This window comes from Ascaphus truei, chromosome 2 (genome assembly GCF_040206685.1).
Source record: "Ascaphus truei isolate aAscTru1 chromosome 2, aAscTru1.hap1, whole genome shotgun sequence".
Classification (NCBI taxonomy): domain Eukaryota; kingdom Metazoa; phylum Chordata; class Amphibia; order Anura; family Ascaphidae; genus Ascaphus; species Ascaphus truei.
In genome coordinates, this window is record NC_134484.1 from 11,847,560 (window position 1) to 11,866,075 (window position 18,516).

An 18,516-nucleotide genomic window follows, 5' to 3' on the forward strand; every position below is an offset into this window, starting at 1 on the left:
GGAGATAATGTCAGATTAGAGACCATATGTGGCATTGAATCTAGAATATCATGAGAATGAAAAAGATCTTGAGAATCATAAATAGACCATATAGAATTGTCTTGGGACATGGATACAGAGCTATCTTGCGTACCAGACCCCTCCCCGGGAGTCTTCCTACAATGAAAGAATCTTTTTTAGGGTTAATTTGCAAATAAACGTATGGCCGTCGACAACTGTATAAAACGGAGCCTCAGTAAATGTGCTTTAAAAGGGATAAGGATATGTAGGTTTGGATACTCCTTGATAAAGTGCGACACGCACGAAACATATAGGAGGTTTTGACACGGCCGTACTTTGTGACGTGACCTGTGGTACTTGCTGTAGAAATACAGTACGTCTCACTGACAAACATCACATCCTTTCTCTTGCTGATTTGCAGAATTGCTACACAATCTAGTATAAACAGGTTGCTTTATCGGCCCAGTTCATGATTTATAAAAAAGCATGACTGATATATGTGTGTGTGTGTGTGTGTGTGTGTGTGTGTGTGTGTGTGTGTGTGTGTGTGTGTGTGTGTGTGTGTGTGTGTGTGTGTGTGTGTGTGTGTGTGTGTGTGTGTGTGTGTGTACCAAGAGAAAAATGATCCCAATACCAGCACTTTAGCATACAAAAATAGTAAATGTATTAATTGCATCACATACAACATATAACATATAATAATTAAAACCATGCTACAGTGTCACTGAGATGAATGAGCTGAAACCTCAATGAATGGAATAACGAGTGACCTCTACAGCAATATCTAATCTCTGTAGAGCAAACAGTATAATAACTACAGATGGCGCAGCAAATAGTTGCAAATAAACGCTGACCCTTCGGTATGGTGGCAAGTAATTAGCCTACCAACACCCACACCGGCCGGGCTGGTACTAGAAGACACTCTAATCAAGGCAATGACTAAAAATATCTAAGTCCACCTCCAGCATAATAACGCAGCATACACAGATAGAGACACACCGAGGTGACAGACACACAATATCCATAACTGTGCAACCAATTAGCAGATCACAGGCGCATCTGCCAGCCGGCACTTCTCCTTGTTGGACACAGGAATCTGTTTGATCGATCTGAGCGTACAGTGGGAAAACTTTGACTGGCAAGAAAGATACGGGGCTCACAAAAAAGCTTTGTTTTGTTAACCCCTTTGGCACTGGAGAGAAATGGGTGTTGCATTGCAGGACACTCAGGCACTGAAGGAGTTAGGTTTGCCTCAGGTTAGTGTGGGTCTCAGCAATTAAAGTGGAAATCCAAGCGGGCGCCTGTTTTAGCGTTTTTTTTTTAAGTGTAGGATTGAAGCAGGGCTGCGAGGAGCGAGACCCCATTTATTTCAGCTCTGTCCCCATCCCCTGCGTATAGAGATACTTACCTCCATAGTAGGTGCCGGTAGCCTCTCCGACTCGCTAGCAGGGATCGCGTAATGGTCACTTTCCAAAGCTCCCGTTCCTTGGGGACCAATAGGAAGCCGTGATGTCATCTGGCGAGGCTTCCAATTGGCCCGCGTGATGCGGGAGCGTTAACAAGCAGAGATATAATGGCACTAACTGCGGAGGTCTGTATCTCTGGAATCAGGGGATCCCCAAAACTGAAATAAATGGGGTTCAGCTCCAGAAACCCCCTGATTCAATCTTATGTAAAAAAATAAAAATAAACCCTCTTGGATTGCTCCTTTAAAGGTTGCTGCAGTATGTTGTGATCACCCGTATTCTCTATTAGTTGATGGACTAACTAACATGAACACAGCGGGCTCAGCATTTCCAAACTTCCGTTCCCTGTCTGCTGCGGTGATCAAAAGCTCTTTCAGGGCAGCAAGCCCCAATGGTTTTATTTTCCGCAAATTGGGGTCTTTCAATTTGTGACCAACGCAGTGTTTCATTTTAACCTGTGCCTTTTTGGGGAATCCATAATGAATACTTGTGGATGCCAAAGTGCTGCCCGCTATAGGTATTGAAGGACATGGAAGTGCAGCTGTCTGAGTTACTGTGAGCAGAACTTTAAGGCTCTGAGCACTGCGATCCTTCTGCAGTTGTAAGGATAAGGCAGAGTATAAATAGATTATATAACAGGGGTGATCAACTCAGTCCTCACCCCCCCCCCCCTCAACCCCCAACGGGTCAGGATTTCAGGATATCCCTGCTTCAGCACAGTGGTCTGAAAGACTGAAACACTGATTGAGCCACCTGTGCTGAAACAGGGATATCTTGAAACCTGACCTGTTGGTAGCTCTTGAGGACTGGAGTTGGCTATCCCGTTAAATAGTAACTACTGTATATTTATTTTATATTATTTTACATTCATATTATTTTATTAATTATTCTATCATTATTTTATATTATTATTTTATATGTGTCAGTGTATAGTTCATGCACTCACCTAATAACCCCTAATCTGTTGTCTCATAACACTAGGCGGGTGCTTTTGGGTTTGGGGGCTTTATAATATGCTTCCAGGAAACCTTACACAGAAAACACAAGCATTACAAGCATACAGTACTAATAATGCCACTGTGTGCTGTTGTGATTTGAATGCAACTACAGTAGCTGATTGGATAAGGAACTGATAACCCTGGTCACTGACTGGTTTGTTAATCAACTCAGATTTGCTGTTTAGAACTGGTGTCAGCTCACTGTCACATCAGAGCCTGTGCCAGTGACTCTGTGTGTACCTTGCTCTGGCTCTATGAAGAATAGTGCAGTGTGTGATTTACAGAGCCGTGACCTGCGAGTGAAGCAGCCTCATATTTCTTCCACAAGAACCCAAGCAACATCATAAATCTGATATCCAAATGAAGTGCTCCAACTGGACGTTTTAAAACACCGCTCACGATAAAGCAAAATGAGCATGAATTGACAAATTAACTTCACGCTGAGTCATTGTGGATGTGTGTGTAATAAACGGAATCCATCCTGAGTTTGTGTGTGATGCAGCCTCTCAGTTTCAGGAAGGTGGATTGCATGGGGACAGGATTGCTTTGAGCCAGCACATAGTGTAATAGACACTTTATTATCAAGGGGGAAAAAACATTGGTAGATAACAGGATGCACAAGAATGATGGACAATTCATATCACTGCTTTAGTCAAGAGCCTCAAGTATGCAAAGTGGAATGGATCATGGGCCATATTTTGTAAGTTCTGCTAAGTCATGAGCCACATTACTACTGCCCCGTGCAGCTTAGCACTGCGTTGTACATATGACGTTATTGTCAAAACGTGGAGGAAGGTGTTATAAACATGAAGCAGAAGTTAATGCAAAGTGTGAAAGTTTGTATATATAGATATAAACCAAAAGTCTGTGACATTATCATGAGGGAAGAAATTAAAATGGCTTCTGGGGTCTTGCCCGAATCGTACTCACAGGTGCAGCGCCTCCATCTCTTGCAGTCCCCAGGTGTATGGGGACAAGTCTCTGCAGGAGAATCTCTTTGCCTTCTTCCCAATAGACTTCACTCTCAGGACAGAAGTATGGTAAAACACAGTGTCCCTGTCAGGATGTCCCTGGACCTCACTCCCAGCCACTGGCCACCAGGAGCGGTCCCAGCTCTTCCCTTATCCCCTGGTGGGATAAGAGGAAACGGTTTCCCTCTGCTCCCCTAATGGAGGCCCTCAAACTGCTAGAGCCCTGACAGCTTAGTTAGGGTAAACCTGTCTAACTCAATGGTAGAGACAACTGCCTAAATACAGGAAGTGCAGTGCCTTAAATACAGATCCAGTAAGAACCACCACTGTGCCTCTGATTGGACACAAGGCCTGATTACACTACCTTCTCTGACTCAATGCACTGCAACGAGTGGGGAAAACCCATGATTACTCCTGGAAAACCTACCCTTACTAGGAATTACTGCCAGGAGGAGAGCAGACATATAGCCCAAACCAATAAGGACTACACTCTCCCTCTGGTGGAATCCAATGGTCTCCACTTGGACCTAATTTGCTGGGCCATCCTGCAGGAGAACAACCTGTACAAAATGCATAAACATGACATAGGTTATACATTATCATTGACATGATAGCTACAGGTTATCACCCATTCACCTAGGATGGTGTTAACAAATGAACTTGGGACACTCCCAACATGGAGAACCCACTACTTAATAATAATGTCTGGGATCTGGTTTGCGCACTTCCCTCCCATTATGGTCAATTACTTTAATGGAATGGGACTGAGGAAGGCCATTCTCAGGATGATACACTACTTTGTGCATAAAGATCCCTCTTCCCACGCTCCAAATCCTCATCAGATCGCAAATCCTTTCCTCAGTATGAAAGGCTGAGTGACTACATTTAGAACTCAAGTAGTCCTGTACCGCTTCTCTGAGCCAAGTCTCACATTGCTCTTCTATTTCTAACATTATGGGTTCGGGTACATATGGGTATTCAAACCCGTGAGACTGACGGTATCATGCCAATGTGGCTCTATCCGCTCTACTCAATTTGGTGAGCTTCCTATCTCCAGCCGTGCCTGGCATTACCCAATCCAAGGGTTTCTCAGGAGCTATCTCATCATATAAGATGGACGGTTCGTTAGGGATCACAATTCCCCTGCTTTATTCCTCTAAACCTTCTAGCGAGCTCATCAACAGCCTCCTTTTCAGAATAGGTGCCCTTGCCCCACCAATGGTCTACTACATCCTCTTTCATTAAGATGAACCTGGTACGGTCCATAAATGCGGAATACCCCTCAAATAAAGGAGCCCTCAATTTCTTACTGTAGTCTTCTGGACCAGATGAAGACACTGACCCTTCTGTGACTCTTCGCGAGGAAACACCGGAGGTACCGCTAGAAAGGGAACCCTTATTTTTTCCTCTGATCACATTTTTGTATACCGTGGGATTCATTACTGGGGGTTTAGGACACACTGAACACTCCCTCTCAGATCCCTCATCAGAAGTTATGCAATCCCACCAGTCCTTGGATGAAGCAGAATGCTTTTGGGCCTTCCCCTCTGAATTCCTGGATCCCTGGTGACTCAATCGGGACCCCCATTGAAAAGGGACAGGGGCACGGGCAGTGACACTGGGGACTGGTGGCGGGGAAATGGTATAGTCCTGGGCAAAGTCTCGGAGTTGAGCGATGCCGCGACCTGTGGAAGCCTTTGGGGCATCGGACTGTATCGACCTTCTCTTCCCTCGGCCCGTGACAGCTCTCAGGTACATTTCCCTATCTTCTGCAGACAGGCTGGAACTAATGGGAACAGGGGCCGCATTCTTCCAGTTCACTCCGCTGGTGGAACCGGATGTGATGTCATCATCTGCCGATGTCGCGGAGTCCAGGTACAGGTCCATGTTCCGCACCGGAAGTACGTCATCCACTGGCTGCGGCACCGGACGTGCCGCGTGCTTCTCCATCCGGAAGTAGGCACCGGGCTGGGCCTCATCTATGGGCTCCTCCATTGTAGCCTGCCGGGAGTAAGGTGGTGGTTTCTCACCACTCCGCTGACTTGCGATGATCCTGGGTTCCTCCGGAGTATTCTCGGATCCCATCTCCGCCACACTGGGAGTTGCCGCGGCCGTGGGACAGCGCCTGCTGTTGGGGAATCCCCGGACTCATCTGCTCAACATCACAGGTAAGTGAATCTCTCTTGGCAGCACTGCTGTAGTGGTCCACCGGTTGGTGCATCACCACCGACGAGACACTGGCACACTCGTCGTCCGACGAGGCAGGTAGGGACATCTCCGCAGGGGAACAACAGCGGCTCTCCGCACTTTTACTGGTGTCATGGGGCACGAAACGGTCCCGTTTCGGCACCACCATCAGCAGAAAAAAAAAAAGTTAAAACGCATGTGAGTGCATTTCGGAAAGATTTGCACAGCTGTAGACACATGTATGAAGTTAAAAAAGACATAACGTCAACGCTTCAGAACACCACCTTCTGGTAGCACTGGCCGTCTGACGTGTCACAGCACGTAGTGAGCCATGGATGGAGGAGGCAGTGGGGACCAACAGATTGCAGGTCAGGGGCTGGAGGTGCACGCGGCCGCACGTGTCGCCGACCGCAGCGGGTCCTCAGCCTAAGTGTCTGCACTTCTCCCTGAGGACAAGTCTCCTCCGCCTCGCTCTCTCTCTCACTCTTGCGCTCTCTCTCTCGCTCTCTCTCTCGCGCTCTCTCTCTTGCGCACTCTCTCTCACACTCTCTCTCACACTCTCTCTCACATTCCCTCTCTCTCACACTCTCTCTCACACTCTCTCTCGCACTCTCTCTCGCACTCTCTCTCTCTCACGCTCTCTCTCTCTCGCACTCTCTCTCGCTCTCTCTCTCATGCTCTCTCTCACACTCTCTCTCTCACACTCTCTCTCTCTCACACTCTCTCTCACACTCTCTCTCTCGCACTCTCTCTCGCACTCTCTCTCTCTCACTCTCTCTCTCGCACTCTCTCTCGCACTCTCTTTCTCTCGCACTCTCTCTCTCTCGCTCTCTCTCTCACGCTCTCTCTCTCTCATGCTCTCTCTCTCACACTCTCTCTCTCTCGCGCACTCTCTCTCACACTCTCTCTCTCTCACTCTCTCTCACACTCTCTCTCTCACACTCTCTCTCTCACTCTCTCACACTCTCTCTCACACTCTCTCTCTCTCACACTCTCTCTTTCACACTCTCTCTCACACTCTCTCTCTCTCTCTCGCAATCTCTCTCTCTCGCACTCTCTCTCGCACTCTCTCTCTCTCGCACTCTCTCTCTCGCACTCTCTCTCTCTCGCACTCTCTCTCTCTCGTTCTCTCTCACGCTCTCTCTCTCTCACGCTCTCTCTCGTCCTCTCCAGCAAAACCCATTTTTACGGGAAAATTCTTCTTTGACCAAGTTCAAAGTTCGATTGAAAATGTCGAATTTATCTTTGACATTGTGTGATAAAGCGTTTGCTAACTCCTACCCTCCTTCCCAGTCCCCTGGCTAATGAGGTGGGGTATGTGGGGGTAGGGAGGGTGGCGGGGATAACAGTTTAAACTGGGCGTAGCAGTGAAACTAGGCAGCATACAGTACAGAGTGATTGACACACATTCCTTGCCTAGCACACGTACTCTGTTTAATTGTTAGTCACGTGTTTCCTAGCTCAGTGTAGGACTGTACATAGCATTTATGTGATTGGTACAGAAAAAAAAAATGTGCTCACTGTAGACAATGTTAAAGTTTTCCATTACAAAAATGATATGTATCCGGTCGTAATTTGTAACGACGGATTAATCCACTGGTGGGTTTTTAAAACTACCCACGATGGATTTATCCGTCTTACTTTTTTTCTTACAATACAATGACGGATTAGAAATAAGCACAATCCGTGGAATAGATTTAGGTTAATCCTGGGGGGGGAGGTTATATATGAAAGCCGCTAAACCGAGCCACATACTGTAGGGGGAATTGAACTAATCCGCACGTATTGAAGCTGAAACAATACGTCTGTAGATTTTACCCCGCGGAATGGATTTTGATGGGGACCCCCTGCTTCCCGAATTAAGGCCCCGTTATGAGGTGCCAGTATCCCAGCGGCCATGTCTATATTCTCCCGCGACGCGGCCCATGTGATCGGGGGATTTAAACAAATCAGAGGGATACCGGCACCCCCTAACGGGGCCTGTAACTCGGGAACCAGGTGGTCCCCGGCCCCGAAATCAATGCGGTTCAGCTCCGGGGACCACCTTGCTACAATTCCATGTTATTAAAATAAAGTAAAAGACCCGCGATCGCCTGTTAGAGGCGCGCAAGGGCGAGATGACCATGCTTTTCTCCCGTGCTGCGGTAGAGAACAGGCAGCTGCATGTGTATATCTGATTATACAGCGGTAATGCCACTGTTTACGCACCCATCGAAGCCAGTTTGAATCTCAGTATTTTGACCATGGCCAAGTCTACTTATCTCCCTTAGATTGTAAGCTCTTCAGGGCAAAGGCTCATTGTCTCATGAGTGCAGTTGAGAAACTCTAGATGTTCTCCCATTTTATGCATTATCCTGATGTTCCTTGCACTGCCTTTCTTTGAAGTATCTTGACAGCAGAGTATTGTGCTTCTAAGATCCCACTGTATGTGCAGCTCTACATACAGTGACAGCACCATTTAACACAGCTCTCAACAGGACCATTTTGCCGTGTAGCAAACAGGACACCTGTTTATTTTCATTCCTTATATTAGCCTTTCAACAAAGGATTTTATCTAGGCAAAGGTGATGTGTAGCATCCTGATGATCCATCCTACTGCTGTTCCTATCTGTGCTAATTTGCATAAGACTATCCTTTGGGTTTTCAGCTAACATCGTATGATCCCTACTGGACCATCTTGTTTTGGTCCCATCTTACAGTGAGTTAAAAGTAAGAGACAGGTGCATGCTCAGATCGGGGCCTTTTGGGGGTTGGTTGGGATTCTCGTTTGCCAGCATGCTGCGTGCCGAATGAAAGCTGCCAGTGCCTGGGAAATTTATAACCCATTCATAAAGTCTACCCCTGTTTGAACAGGTGTTCCAGGGTTTACAAAAATACTCAAGCTGTTCATAAAAAGCTCACTGTAGTGGATTTATATTAGAAAAACCACCATTAAATATTGACAGATGGGTTTTTCAAGACAGGGAGAATTTGAATTTTATCACTAGAGTGTTATACCAGTGGAATAAATTCTGCTCTGCTCCTTTTGAACTCTGCAAGCTGCACTACCTGAGTCTTGTTTCAGTTAATTGGATGCAGTTAGAGGATGCCAGTGGGAAAAGGTGAACTCACTTGAATCTAGTCTTAGCTCCACGAGATATTTAAATGTGCAGACACTTTCTTATCACAGTAGTGGACCATTGGGAAACATCTTGGTGACTGAATTTAAAGGGGCAATTCTTTCTAGGACCAAAGTGTACGAATGGCCGTGACATGTTTAAGAGGTTCAGAAAAGGTGACCTAGGCACACTCGCAAGATATCTAAACACTTCCACACTTGTTGTCCTTCCTCTTCCCTGTGGAAGTCCATCATGGTCGTCCTGTTCTGTGGCCACCTACTAAGCATTCCAGGTAGGAAAAGACCACTCATACAAGGGATCCAAGTGGTTAATCCCTTATATACAGTTGTCTTTTCCTACTTGGAAACAAAAGAACTGCCCTGCGCTCCGGGGTACAGTGTCAGCACCCGTAGGTGTCAGTGTAAGCCACTTAGGAACGGGGTGAGGGATGCAGATGTGAACCTCTAAACTAGATCGGGGCTGGGAGGGAAATCCATTACCTCTAGACGCTCTCCGATCTGGGTCCTGCTCTCTTCTGACCTCCGTTATCCAGCGTGCGATCGTAGGAAATGTGGAGTAGGTAGAAAGAAGATCCGGCGCTACTGCAAGTGGCGAAGATCCAGGCTACTTCCGGTTTGAATGAAAAAGCTTTATTCGGACATCACACACACAAGGCTACACCATGGTCTCCCCCTCAACGCGTTTCACGCCATGGAACAGCGCTTCGTCTTGGAGAAGCACTGTTCCATAGCGTGAAACGCATTGAGGGGGAGACGGTGGTGTAGCCTTGTGTGTGTGATGTCCGAATAAAGCTTTTTCATTCAAACCGGAAGTAGCCTGGATCTTTGCCACTTGCAGTAGCGCCGGATCTTCTTTCTGTCTTTTCCTACTTGTAATGTTTAAGAGGTCACGATGGTGATTGATTCCATTTTGAAAACGACCTACCTATACCAAGGCCCAGAAGAAAATATATTTGAAATAAACTTCCAAAGATACAAAAGGAGATGAATCTTTGCTTGAAGCATTGTTACATTTGTTTAAGCAAGACCATGTTACTGTTAAACTCAATAAAATGTTGTTTCTTTTGGACAGTTACAGGGGACTGCACCTTTAAACATAAAAAGAACAAAGGAAAGGTATACAGGGATATACCAAATAAGTATACACGGGAAGGATGTTGATCCAGGGAGTAATCTGATTGCCAATTCTTGGAGTCAGGAAGGAACTTATTTTCCCCTTATGAGATATCATTAGATGATATGACACTGGGGTTTTTTGTTTGCCTTCATCTTCTGGATCAATATACTGTAAGCACGGATATAGAATAGTTGAACTTGATGGACATACTGTATGCCTTTTTTTAACCTTACAATATCTACGATGTTACTATGTAACTATCAGTAGCGGATTTCCCATTAGGCCTGGGGCGGCAAAACTTGCGGGCGGCAAAAATGTCCGCCCCATATACTTTTGCCGCACACTCGGGTCTATTGGGCCTGATGGGAAGTCACTTACCTGCCAACCTCTTTCTCCTTCTGACCCGCAATGTAAAATGATGTCGTGATGCCGCGTTACCATGGCAATGTGACCCCCCCAACGTCTTGTTGGTGACGTCCACGGTATCATGTGATGCGGCTGTTCAGAAGGAGAAAGGTTGGCAGGTAAGGAGGCGGCCACAACAGCTAAGTGCCAGGAGGCGGCGGATTTTGAAATCCGCCACCGGTAACTATGTAAACAGTGCAGCAACTAATAGCACCGGTGGGAACCTTATTCACTATTCAAATAAATGAAAGAAGTGAAAAAGTAGCTTTTTGTTACTTTGGTACCTACTGATGGTCGCTGAATCCCTGGGAGGACATTGGGAGGACCCTTCTCTAGCTTTTGCTCCACCGCAGTGACATCGCAGCTACTTGATCGATGGGGAGCGACATGCGGCCTTAGTGCTGCTTAGTAAATATAGCCCAATACATAGCACGTACCGCTTAGCGCCGCTTAGTAAATAAAACCCCATATGTTTTCCGTGACCTAATGTTTGCATGCTAGAAGGATCTCCTTTTTTAGCATATTTAGTGTAATTCACAGGGAACCGTATGTAGAAGCAGCAGCAATTCAAATAGTGAGGACAGCTTCCTATTTTGTGAAGCATGTGCAAATTCGATGGAATTATCATGTGCAGCAGACTTTCATTGGTAATTTAAATTCCTTGTGGACCCATCAGTGAGAGAGGAATTGATTGTATGTACAATATATAGATTATATATAAACTGTTTTATTGGTCAGGTGGTTAACTCCACTTGTTAACTACAGCAGAAGCAGGAGTTTGATGAACTGTCACTTAGGTAACTTCATACTTAAAGACCATCAGCACCAACACCAACATGTATCTCCCGCCTTAAACCTTTCTCACTGACTGCCCCACACCTCTGGAATGCCCTTCCCCTCAGTACCCGACTAGCACCCTCTCTGTCCACCTTTAAGACCCCACATTAAAACACACCTGCATAACAAAGCATATGAGAAGCTCCATGGCTGATACTTTACACATGATAGATAAAGCTTGGCCCCCTGCAGACGCACTTACCAGAATCCCCTCCTACTGTCTCTGTACGTTCTTCCTACCTACCAATTAGATTGTGAGCTCTTCCGAGCAGGGACTCCATTTCCGAAGTGTCACTTTTATGTCTGAAGCACTTCTCCACTTTATGTGTTATTTATATTATTTGTTAATTATATGATTGTCATGTGTATTACTGATGTGAAGCGCTGGGTACATTAATGGCGCTATATAAATAAAGACATACACACACATACATACATACAGACACACATACACACATACATACATACATACACACATACAGACATACATACATACATACATACATACATACATACATAAAACATCCACTGCGGAAGTTTTTCTAACAATCTGAACAAGGCATGGATAAAGTGCTATGCATCATTTTCCTGGTACATGTCTGGCAGAGCTCATGATTTAATTCAGGTGCTTGAGTTACAGGTAGGTAACATTATTTAACAAAGGTCACAGAGAGATTACTGGGAGTCAGGACGAGTTTACCCACCTACCACTGGACTATGCTTTCTCTTATACATTCTATATATTACAAAGTGTTTGGACACATGGTTAACAAGGCAGTAACATCCATTTAACCAAGAGAATATCTGTTAAAGCTGCAGAGCAAGCAATATCCTACGTGTGTTTTTAAAAAAAAAAAAAATCTGTTCCCTACTACTGTATAAGAAAATATTTGAAGCATCTAAAAAATGTTTTTGTTTTATTAAACTGTGAATTCATTTTTTTATGTATTATAATGTAACAAGCATTTTTTTGTTTCTATAACAACCATTTACAAAGTCACATCCCCTTCCTCTTCTGAAACAGGCTCTGGCACACCCATGTTTGAGCCCTGCCCTCTCTCTAGCAGGGCACCAATTGTATCTAGTGACTGTTTGGTCACATGATCTCCCCCACAGAACTTTGCATCTTTGGTCCTCTTCTGCTGCACTGACAGCCATTTGGTGAACCCCCGAGCAGAACCTTTGCCCATCGATCACAGGAGAACGGATCGATCTGCAATTTAGCTAATTACTCATCATTTAGTAGATTGTATTGATGCACATATTAAAGGGAATTTTTTTTTTTTTTTTAAACGTTTTTTAAACTGCTGCTTTAATATATTGGTAACATTCTCCTTACTACAGTATGTTCACTAAGGGGATATTGAGGCATTTAGATAAATACCAGCAAAGAAAGGGAAAGCATCTCACACACAAAATATAGCAGTAAAGTTAGCTGGACCGTCTCTTCTTTTCTTTTTGTTACAGGGATAAATGAAGGAAGACAAAAATCCTGCAGGATACTTAATGTAACACAAACGAGCCATGTTCTGCTTGGCAGATGGCAGGAGAGCTGACTGCTTAGCACTGCATGTTTGACATGTAACAGAAATAGCAGGTTCATGCAGTAGGCCTGTAGCCATTGTCAGCTGTTACCTAAGTTGAAGTGGGACTCATGTGTTGATCCGTTTCTCACTTCACGGGGCTGTCTGAAAGCTATGCTGCTGCCGCACCATGTTGCCCCACAGTTGTAGCAGGAGGGCCACTTTTGTCACCAGCTCCTGTGACAGGTGCGGTGAAACGCGTTAGGGAAGAGCACGGAGCACCTTCGGGCTTCCAACGTCAGGGAAGTGAGCCCGCTGCAGCAGGAGGGGAGAGAGTGGGAAGCCGAGACAAAACATCTGTTCGTTTTCTGCATTTAAAGGGATAGCAGGAGAGCATAGAGGGGAGACAGGGCAGCATCTCACCGCATCCAGCGGCCGTAGCATTTAACACAATGATAAGTAACGGAGGTGCACAGGAGAAAAGTGACTCGTGAAACCTGAAAACAAAAAGGTGATTAGGGCGAGCACGTTTTCTCGAATTATTTTGCTCTTATTAATGGAATTACGCTGCATTAATTATGTTTGTTTACTTTAATGAGGACGGGAGAGAGGGGCCTGGAATTTTCTTCCAATCTAAACATTAATCCTGTGTAGTGTGCTGCAGTGAGTTGCTGAGTCTGCTAACAGCAAAGGGGCTCATCATTTAGCCCTGCGATGAAATTGAACGGCCTCACTATTAACTCTTAAGTGCCAGAAGAACCAAAAATACAATTTATTATGGAATGGGATTAAATGTGCCAGATACTGCACATGTGCACTCCTTGGGATTTAAATTGTAGATTAGGTGAAAACAAAGTAAGGGGAAACGAATAGACAGGTAGCCAGGAAATCAGCCAACTCCAGTCCTCAAGTGCCACCAACAAGTCAGGTTTTCAGGATATCCCTGCTTCAGCGCAGGTGGTGCAGTCGAAGACTGAGCCACTGATTGAGCCACCTCTGCTGAAGCAGGGATATCCTTAAAGCCTGACCTGTTGAGGGAGTCTAGAGGACTGGGGTTGCGCGCCCCTGATGTACACTGTACTGTACCCACTCTCTCTAGATGTGCAGGAGTTCCTCTGTTACGGCGATGCTGAGCATTGCTCCAGTGATACACTGCAGGTATTCAAAGCAATGAGTCGGTTAACACTGGGCTACAATGTGTTTCTTCAGGGAAGGTTCATCTGCAATTCTTACATCAGGAGGTGTACTGTAAGCAAGCTGCTTTCCCCCTTCGCCGAGTGGTTTGTGGCAGTACACAAGTGGTGCATCCTGTTTTCCACTCGCCAATTAAGCTTTGTTATTTGATGGTGTACAAAGCTATTGCCGGCAGGCAGGCCTTTTAAGGTGCCAAAGCAAAAAGTAAAGAATCAAAAAGTCATTTGATGCATAATTGATTGGCTTTGTGTGAAAATGTGTAGCTCGCGCACGCTAAGAAACCTTGATACCCGCAGTAATAAGTGCGCATGAAACAAAAAAGCTGGGACTTTGTGACCCGAGGTTCTATAAATGAGGTGAAGTGTAAAATAAAAAATAATAGAAAAAAAAAAAAACACAAATGAAAGCACAAAAATCTTTTTAATGAGCGTTCAAGACGGAGCCAGAAAATGAGAACAAAAACACGGAATTAGAAAACAAAAAAAAGAGCAGAGACAAAAACAAAAACAAGGCTTTCTAGGGGAAATGGAAAAATATAAACTTGCTGACGGTAGGGTAAATTCACTTCTCATAACTTCTTCTGTGAGTGTGTAAATAGTACGGGGACTGATCAGGCTGGGATCGGGCTGGGGGAGGATTGTGCTTGCAGAGTTGAGTAACACGTCAATGCTTTTTTAGCAGTGTGAATGTTTTTTTAGGCTCCTGCCCGGCTCACACGGTATCTGTAGTGTTTGACACGGATGGGGAGACACTGCTCTCCCAAGGTTCTTTTGTGAATTTGGGGAACCCCATCTGAAATTATATCATCGGACTCTGGCATCTTATAGTATCAAACGTTCTTTAAATTCCAGGCATGCTCCCGATTGTTCAATTATTTATTCATCAAATATTTTTACCAGGAAACAAAACACATTGAGAGCTAACCTCGCGTTTTTAAGTCTGTTCTGGGCACAGAGTAAAGTTCACCACATTACAAGTTACAGTTACACAGATGTGGGAAACAGCCGAAGTCTTGAAGGAACTTAGACAGGAGGCGGATTTGAGGTACTCAGTTAAATAGTTCAGCGGGGGGGGGGACAGGGGGGGACGGTACCAGAAGGAAGAGCCACCGGATGCTTTATTGAACATTGGGGCGATGAGCATGGAATCTGGGGGCGGATGATGACAATGATGACAATACATTGTTACATTATTACATGAACAGGTTTATACATTATGTTTAAAGACATGTAATGGACAGTTACAGATAATATATGTTATACGTGTAAAGCATGTAAGAGTTTCGAACAAGATGAAGTAGAATAAGAGATCAGGGGCATACACTGAGCAGAGGGATACTGGCGTCTATTCTGTATGCAGGAAAAGGTACAGTATGCATTCACTAGCTTCTCTTCAAGCAGGTGAAGACCTGGTTAGAGTGGAGCTGAACTCTTTCCAAACATGGGGAAGACACTTTTCATGGCATACTAAATATAATTTCTAACTCTCCCTGCGTTTGCATGATGTGAAAGTCTATCTGAAGTTAAACTTGGCCATTTCCATACCTTTTCTTGTTGTGTCTGTTCACTACTGTTGGATTGTGCCTCCTTGAAGAGAAGCCAGTAAGTGACATCTTACATACCCTCACTAAGTTCTCACTTGTATTTTTACACTTGCAGGAGGACACCACATACTAATTTGTGATGGGGAGTACTGCAAAGATCGGTATGTAGTACCTCAGTGGACAGCAGCATGGAAGGACGGAAGGTTCTCTTTCCCCTGGGACATTACGTAGAAGAGTAAAGACTGAAACCCATCACGCTGCAGAAAGTCTCCAGCAGAAAACTAGAGATGGGAATAACCAAGCAGAGGAAAGGGGATTGTAAATTGTAAGCTTTTTGGAGCAGGGACTTCATTACTTATTGTTTCATTATGTTAACAATTGTATGCATTTTTTGTTTTCTTATTGTCTTTGCCCACACATTGTACTTCGCTGTGGGATATGTTTGCTCCATACAAATAAAATATAATAAAAATTTAACCCTGATTCCCGGCTATGAATGCGGTCATATCAGATTAGTCCATGAAGTGAACGCCAAGTCATATAGATGGTGTGTAGGTCAGTGCTGGCCGGGCGTGGATGAAAGTGCAGTATACAAATAGGTGCCAGAAACAGTTCACAGACATTCACATTGTACGTGGCAAATAGTTATTTCAGGGAATCATTCTCTAGTAGGTTCTGCTCCTATCCAGAGGAGGTACATAACATAGGCTTAGCTTCCTGTTGCATAAGGATGTAGTAGAATAACTTGTAGTGACACGTGATGCTAGATGAACAGGTCAGTTGGGCCGATTCAATAGAACTACAGGTTGTTGGGGGTCAATGCTATGGGACAGAACAGCAATGCATCCTTCTCCAACAAACTTAGAATTCCTGATCCTCTAACAGGCGCTTACTGAAAATCAGGGAATGTTATTAAACTGAAAATAATAAGCAGTGACAATAGACAAAGCTAGCTGCAGACCAGACACATAACAATTATATATAGGACTTACAGTGAGGACCCCAGTAAGAACTCTGAAGAACCTGCTTCCAGAACAAAGGCTTGGGCTATATATATCCTCTGTACTTCCTATGGTGACATTAACTGGCAAGACCAGCTGGGGAAATGGTGGGGCTCTGGGCAGTGGTGCTGGGCTTCTTACCTTCTCCTGCGCGATCTCTTGTTGTCAGTATACATCCTCATGGTGCGTGACGTCAAATAGCGTTGCTTTGTCATGACAATGGAACCTCGCATGACTTTGTGACATTACGTCGAGTAGGGCTCAGGCAGTGATACCGACTCCACCGTCATCAAGCTTGCCCGATACTAGTCATGGAGCAGAAAGGGGAGGGGTGAATCCTGAGTGAGCCCACCCAGTTAACTTATTAGAGAAACCAGTAGCCATCCAAGAGGGTGTTATAATAATAATAATAACGATGAAAATTGAATCCTATAGAGAGTCCAGGACTTAAAGGGTCCTATATATTATTAAAGGTAAAGTACCATAAAGGAGAAAAGGCTCGGGGGGCTAAAGTCTCCCTAAAGATGGAAAGAACTAACTTGCACAGATGGGAAATAAGTAGCATTTTTATTTATCGTTACATACAGATGCAGCCAACGTTAATTTACCTACTGAGAGAGCAAAATATCCCATTATAAATGCAGAATATCGCAGTTTCCATAGGATTTCACCCCAGGACCACACAAGTCTCCCCAAAGGCGGCTCCCCTTCATTGCTCCTGTCCACTAAGCCAGCATGGGCAGGGTTAATTTATTCAAGAAAGGACAGACACAGCTTGCAAAGCCTGGAGATCCTCACCCTCCCCCCCCTGTATTTACGCTGGGAGGGTCTGTTTGCTTCCAGATGCTATCACTTCACCTCAGGACTTCTTGATATGAGACCACACAAGTCTTCCCAAAGGGTAGCCAAAGGCTGACAGCCGTTTGCTGTCACTCGCTGATGTTAGAGCTCCTTTGTTACAATTTCCCTGAACATTTATTATCTCTAACTGTCTAACTGTCCGTGAAATGTCTGTAAAATGAATGCATAGCCTCTATTCATGTAATGTACCCCGTTCCTAATCTTTCTACTTACCCTTCCTTATAGAATGTATGCTCCTTGGGGTAGAGACCTTCTTACCTACTGTGACAATGTATGTTTGTTAGTTTATTATGTTATTGTTTTCTTCCCCCATACTGCGCTACAATATATGTTGGTGCATCATAATTAAATGATGATAATAATAATAATGTTTTAGTATAACTCTGGCTTTTCCGGCCTGACGCGTGTGCAACAAATAATTGTATTCCGCTGGTGGATTTTATGACTCCAATGCGTGGATATATCCATACAGATTTATACTGGAACAATCCACCAAAGGATTTGCCACCGCTGCCCCCGCCGCCCGGATTTTGAATGGAAAGCTGGGGAAATTCCGCAGAACGGATTTTGACAGTTTCGCCTGTCTATACTGATGAGGATTAAATGGCATTAATAACGCAGAATGTGACACCACATCCCACTAATACGCCTGGATACTTCTGTAATGTATGTCACACTTTTGGGTATACGTTGTATTGACATATAGATGACAATGCTCAGATATTTCATTTTATTTCATTGAATTAACATTATGGGGACTATGTATCACTCTTCTGGCATTTGATTTGTGCCTACCTGGTGAAGGATAATTTAATAAGGTATAAATTGTAAACCCCTGGGCTGAAGGCGTGGCTCAGTGAGTAAAGACACCGACTCTGGCACTGAGTTTGCAAAAGGTTCATGAGGGTCATTCAGGAGCAGAGAATTGCTAGAATACAGCATTAGAAGTGATGCGTTAGCCACAGATTAATCAAGATATTGCTAATGTGATAGAAAATAGTTTTCCATGCATTCAATATAACCGCAGAGCCACTGACGCCTTTCGCTGCACCTCATAGAGCCTAAGAGGAGATAGCTCCTGATTTATTTACCTACTGCATGTAGCCAGGACTGGTTTTCTGGCTACCAGTCGGCCCTCACTGGCAGTAAGCCCTGGTAAGAGCAGGCTTCCAGTAGTAATCATGGGTTTTCCCCACTCCCTGCATTGCCCCTGAGTGACAGGGGAGGCGGTGTCAGCTAGGCCTCAGTATACTCAAACAAGGGTCAGACCTAGTGCCCTCCTCCTGGCTGTATTT